General features: G+C 36.7%; 1 non-coding gene across 1 annotated transcript; it reads left to right on the top strand.

Moving 5' to 3' along the window:
• Window positions 1-1622: 1622 nt before the first annotated feature.
• Window positions 1623-1786, top strand: LOC122218855. Its single transcript, XR_006202164.1, has one exon. It is a non-coding gene; the product is annotated as a U1 spliceosomal RNA (small nuclear RNA).
• Window positions 1787-6065: the final 4279 nt, after the last annotated feature.

The following is a 6065-nucleotide window of genomic DNA, read 5'->3' as shown; positions in this document are numbered from 1 at the left end:
AGCAACTATTGTGTAAAATTAAAATTTCCAAATATTTTCTATGTTTTCTGACTTAACTTTTTTGTGTTTGTTCAAGATTGTTTTGTCAATATTTTCTTTTGCCACCCACATCCCACAGTTCATTGTTCTGGGGTAGCAAGCCTTACGCTCCATTTAATGTTCCTTGCTTATATCATTTTTGGGCGTAGACCTCAAAAGTGACCCCATTTCGGAAAATAAACCATATCTCACTCCGTCTCTGAGATTATTTTTGTCAGACCATGTGGTCCTTATCCACAGCAGCCTAAGTGACATTCCAAGATAGTGAGGACTCTTCTGATATGCTTCAAATTGTATCCTTTCCAGAATCCTAGTCCACAATCTCTTCTAGAGTGCTGCTAACTATCAACACAGAGAGGAGTCAAAGATCCTCCCTTATGAGAATTCTACCCTCTAGAATACAGCTGGCAACAGATGATCAGATATTTGCCAATACTGCTACAGTTTGAGATCTAAAGCAAAAAATCACCAATTATCTTCAGATTTAAATCAGAAGAACTTCTTAGATAAAATCTTCAATCACAATAAAATTTGAAGCAGAAAAAATCCTTTACTTCTCAATAACCAGTATCTCAATATGTACCACCAATATATTGTAGGAGAAGTAATTCATGCACCTTTGTTTCTCTACCTTTATTTGAGATACATTATTTTTAGGTAATTAATTAATCTGGATTACGAGGAAGGAAAAAAGAGAAACAAGATTTTTTTGAAAACATATCAAAGTGTTTATTTCCACATATGCAAAGTGCCCTTGAATAGCCAATAATCTATAATGATTGAAAATGCATTTTGCCCATGAAACATATAACCGCTTATATTATTGCTTAATATATCTTATACTTACAACTAGACAATGCCCACTGGTATATTAAAACTCTATGATTCCAACAGAAAAGAAACTTCCAACATAGTATTTTAGAGTTGCTGGAAATTGTTTGAACACACTTTTTTTCCCCTAAGTAATATTACTTGATACTAATAAAATTTTTCTTTGAAATCTTTCTCTACTGCAGAGTGACTGATGCTTTACTTCTGTGGATATCCCAAATGTATCACTAAGGCAGAATAGTAAGGCATGACCTTCTGCAGGCTAAATAAATAAATAGGTTGAGGTTTTACTTTTGTAACAGTGGCAAGATTAGTTAACTTAATCATTAAGCTAGACTTTACATATTACCATTTAATACACTCCTTCACTGAGCACACATGGTTTCAACTTATTATGATTTTACTCTGTTTGATTTTTTAACCCCTATCTTTATAGATAATCAACACCTCAGAAAATGAAAGCTTGGCAAGGGGAATTATTAAGCCTCTTCAATAGAACATAAACTGGCCCAAGAAGCATTATGACCAAGACATGGTAGAATTGACCCATCTTAGGGGCTCCTAGGTGGCTCAGTTGGTTGAGTGTCCAATTTCAGCTTAGGTCATGGGCTCAGGTCATCCTCCCACAGTTCGTAGGTTTAAGCCCCAATCAGGCTCTGTGTTGATATCTCAGAGCCTGGAGCCTGCTTCAGATTCCGCGTCTCCCTCTCTCTCTGCCCCTCCCCTGTGCTCTCTCTTGAAAATAAATAAACATACTTACCTGGCAGGGGAGATACCATGATCACGAAGGTGGTTTTCCCAGGGCAAGGCTTATCCATTGCACTCCGGATGTGCTGACCCCTGCAATTTCCCCAAATGTGAGAAACTCGACTGCATAATTTGTGGTAGTGGGGGACTGAGTTCGCGCTTTCCCCTATTAAAAATAAATAAATAAACAAACATTAAAAAAACAAAAAGGGTTGACCCGTGTGATTTTTTTTTTCTTTTTCTTCTCAATCTATGACAATACTGTTAAAAGCTGAAAGACTTCTATCTAAAAATATTTCAGGAAATCAATTCAATATCATTCAATATCAAAATACAGTGGTTTTCACATTAAAAAGATTTTGGAAACTCTGCTGTTTTATGTTTAACCACCTTAGAAAGCCAATAGGAAGCACTGTCAACAGAAGTTGAGTCCTGTATCACAACAAAACAAAAATGTCACTGATTCAACCAAAACCTTCCATAGGGCAAAAAAACCAAACCCATGAAATGGTAAGGGAAAAGAAGTGGATAAAATCTCCATAAAATTTCTGTCTTGAAATAAATTCTGTTCTTCAGGATTCTCTGTTATATCGATTAGTTTCTTGAATCTTTTGTCAATGCCAACTGCTACCTGTGTCCCATCTTCAGGTAACTCTTGCTTCTCAGCTTGACCCTAATGACTACGTTCTTCACACTCCTCCATTATTTTCCAAGTTTCCACCTCAGAGGACCCAGTCTACTTTTCTCTTTTTGTTCTATGATGGGGTACACCCCTGATAAACTGCCATTATAATACTCAATTCACAGAATTGCAGATTTGGCAAGCTCCAGTCACAGCCCAAAGACGCACATCTAGAGGGCCTTAGATTCGATGGGATGACTGTTTTGTACTCTTGAATTTTTATTTTCCAAACCGGGTTGGCATTTTGTTTATCAACTTATTTGATTCACAAATAAATAAATAAATAAATAGGTATTAAGACATTTATCTTTAGACTTTTAACTTCAGCTCAAAAATGTAGAGAGCTGAGCTCATAAGGCAAACAACCAACCTGAAATGGAGGCATAGAGAAGTCGGGGGCCTGCAGCTTAAAACAGAACCCACACACTAGTTTTCATGGGGAATGTGCCACTAGACGCCACAGAAGCCAGTAGGAAGATGAAATGATAAAATGTAATGCATTGCTGAAGGCTGAGCGTGGGCTAGCATGGAAGTCAGAAGTCTATAGACCACTCATATTTGCAGTCTCCGTCCTTTTTCAGGTGTCACCTTTAGGAAACCCACCAGGCTTTCTTGGGGGAGCATAGGAGAGAACACCTCTGACGTGCTGACTTGGGTAAGAAAACAGCAACTGCAGGGATTCGCTAACATCCTTTGCCCCTATTTCCCTTATTAAAATGCTTAACCTGGGGCTCCTGGGTGGCTTAGTCGGTTAAGTATCCGACTCAGGCTCAGGTCACGATCTCACTGTTCATGGGTTCGGGCCCCATGTCAGGCTCTGTGCTGACGCCTCTCAGCTGGCAGCTCAGAGTTTGGAGCCTGCTTTGGATTCTGTGTCTCCCTCTCTCTTGCCCTCCCCACCTTTCTCTCTCAAAAATAAGTAAACATAAAAAAAAAAAAAAAAAAGGCTTAATCTGTAGAGGGAGAACAAGGAAGCACTATCCTGCAAGCCAATCCAAGAACCTTAGAGAACTCAAATAGGATAAATAACAGAGGTAAACAAACAAAAGCCCACACCTAGAAGCAGCATGTTTGAGCTGCAGAAATGCAAAAGATAAAGAAAAAATCTTGAAGGTGTCTGGCAGAGGGCGGTGGTGGTATACTTGCAAAGACGAGAATAAAAATTACAGCATTATTTTCATTGAAGACTCTATAAGCAATAAGGCAATGAAGTGACCTCTTTAAACTGTTAAAAAAGAAGATAAAATCTTATTAACTCAGAATTTCACACTCAGCAAAAATATCCTTCAAAAATGAGAAAAACAAAGTGCTGCTCAAGCAAACAATAATTGAGGGAAATTATTGCCTATAGACTTACTCTGTAAGAAACATTAAAGGAAATTCTCCAGCGAGAAGAAATATGGTATAGCAGAAACATGGAATATAATAAAAATCAGAAATGGAATAAATAAAGTAAAACTCTCCTTTTTTAATTTCTTGTTGTTAATTGCTCTAAACAATAAACCATGTCAAGCAATGATAATAACAAAGTATTGGCTGTAAACTGAATGTCTGACAACAATGGTACAAGGGATAGGAGGGAGGAATTGGGAATAAGTAGGATAATATCTTTACACTACAGTTAAAGAAGTATAATAGTATTTGAAGGTGGACTCAGATTATTTAAAATCTCTATTTTAAACCCTAAGGCAACTACTAAAAAAGTTAAAAGTTATAAATATTATTAAGTCAATTGAGATAAAAGGAAATAATGGAAAATTTTCAATTAAAACAAGGAAAAGAATAGAGAAAGAAAAAAAGATATTTAAAAACTACAACAAATAGGAAACAAGCAAGAAGATACATTTCTAATCCAACTATATCAATAATAACTTTTAATGTTAATGATCTAAACAGTTAAGATACAGAAATTGTCAGATCTGATTTTAAAAAGCAATAAACAACCCATTTATGTTTACATGAAGCCTCATTTTAAATGTAAATACCTTTATAAATTAAAAGCAATGGCTAAAGAAATATATATCATTCAAACACTAACCAAAAACAGCTGGAATAGCTGTATTTATTGCAGGTAAATTAGACTTCAGAACAGAGAAGATTATCAGGGATAAACATAGACAGATATTATATAACAATAGAGACACATTTTCGAAGATGATGTAACACTCCTAAACATGTATTCAGCTAATAGCAGAGTAGTATAAAACATGAGGCATAAAACAGTAAATCTTAATGGAAAAATAAACAATTCCACATGACAGGAGCTATGGTGAATACAGAATTTATGCTCCATTTAATGCACCAACATTCAGAGGAAATAATGCTATTGTATTAAGAAAGACTGTGACCCAGTATATCCTTATATGCTTAACTCTACACAAATGTGGAACTTTTGAAAAGAAATGAGTCATTTACAAGGGAACTGGTTCTGGGAGAGGAAAATGAATGATGGGCGTTATGAGGAAAGTCGACAAATACACATGCTTTATAGTGATCCTGTGGGAGCAGTTTTCTTTGGGATAGCATTCCTGACTAACCTCCTGCTGGCGGTGGTTTTTATAGTACTAGGGCATGTACCAAGGGCAATGAGTCAAGGCTAGACATCTCCTCCAGTGAAATCCTCCCTATACCTCTGAAACTCTTACTTTTCTTTCTCTTATCAGCTGTATTTAATATTGGAGGGGAAAGTAATTATGAGAGGTGCCTGTCAGAAGCCACAGGGATCTGTACATCAGCCTATCTCCATTGATGTTTTAATTACTGTCGCCTCACAACTCTTAATGTAAAACTAAGCATTGGGATGGGGTAACATGGAGACTTAACTACGCACAGCTGCTTCCTAAGCTACATTCTGTATCTCTGAATTAATAGTGTACATTAAGTCTCTCTGACTTAAAGTGCACAATGGGAAGCACATTTGAAAAATCCAGAGTTACTCAGCTTCTCGCAGATTTTCTGAAATACCTCTGTTCTTAGTGAGTTACAGGTGCTTTTCAGCGATGTTCCCAGAGTTTTCTGGAGAATATATGCACATATATGATCACTGAACTCTACCATCGATGTACGTGGACACATGTACAGCAATTTGGAGCTGAATTTCCGGGTCTGGCATTCTAAGTACTCTTCTGATATAGTGAACCACATTTTATTGTGACGATTCGTTTCTTATACACTTTTGCATTAAAAAAATAATTGGACATTGATTATGAAGAGTTTTTATCATAGTGGTCTCAGAAAATCTGAAATGAGAAAATACAAAACATTTAAGGGATTGTTTTAAATCACGTAGACTGTACATTATTTTCAGGCTAAATTCTGAGACTACTGCCATGGTTGCTACTCAATACATATTTATTGAATAAATGATCTCATCCTGTCCTCACTCAACAATTTTAGGTATCATATGTTCCAGTTATCTATTGCTGCGTTGAAAATCATCCCAGAACTGAGTCTCTTAAAACAACTATCCGATACATTTTGTTCACAAATCTGCAATTTTGGGCAGGACTTCGTAAGGACAGTTTTTCTGTGCTCCATATGGTATGAGCTGCAGTGGACCAAAGGTGGAAGTAACTAAAGATTCAGCCACTCACATACCTAGTAGTCGATTCTGTCTGTCGTTAACAGCTTCACTGGGCCTCCGACTACAGCACTTATACGAGGCCTTTTTGTGCCTTTGCTTGATTTACTCATGACATGATGGATGGTTAAGTTCTAAGAGTAAGCAACCCCAAAGAACAAGAGAGCCAGAAGAAAGACCACTGTC

Source organism: Panthera leo, chromosome B1 (genome assembly GCF_018350215.1).
Source record: "Panthera leo isolate Ple1 chromosome B1, P.leo_Ple1_pat1.1, whole genome shotgun sequence".
In the NCBI taxonomy this organism is placed as follows: domain Eukaryota; kingdom Metazoa; phylum Chordata; class Mammalia; order Carnivora; family Felidae; genus Panthera; species Panthera leo.
The sequence above is the reverse complement of the archived record's forward strand: the minus strand, read 5'-3'. Positions and strand labels throughout refer to the sequence as shown.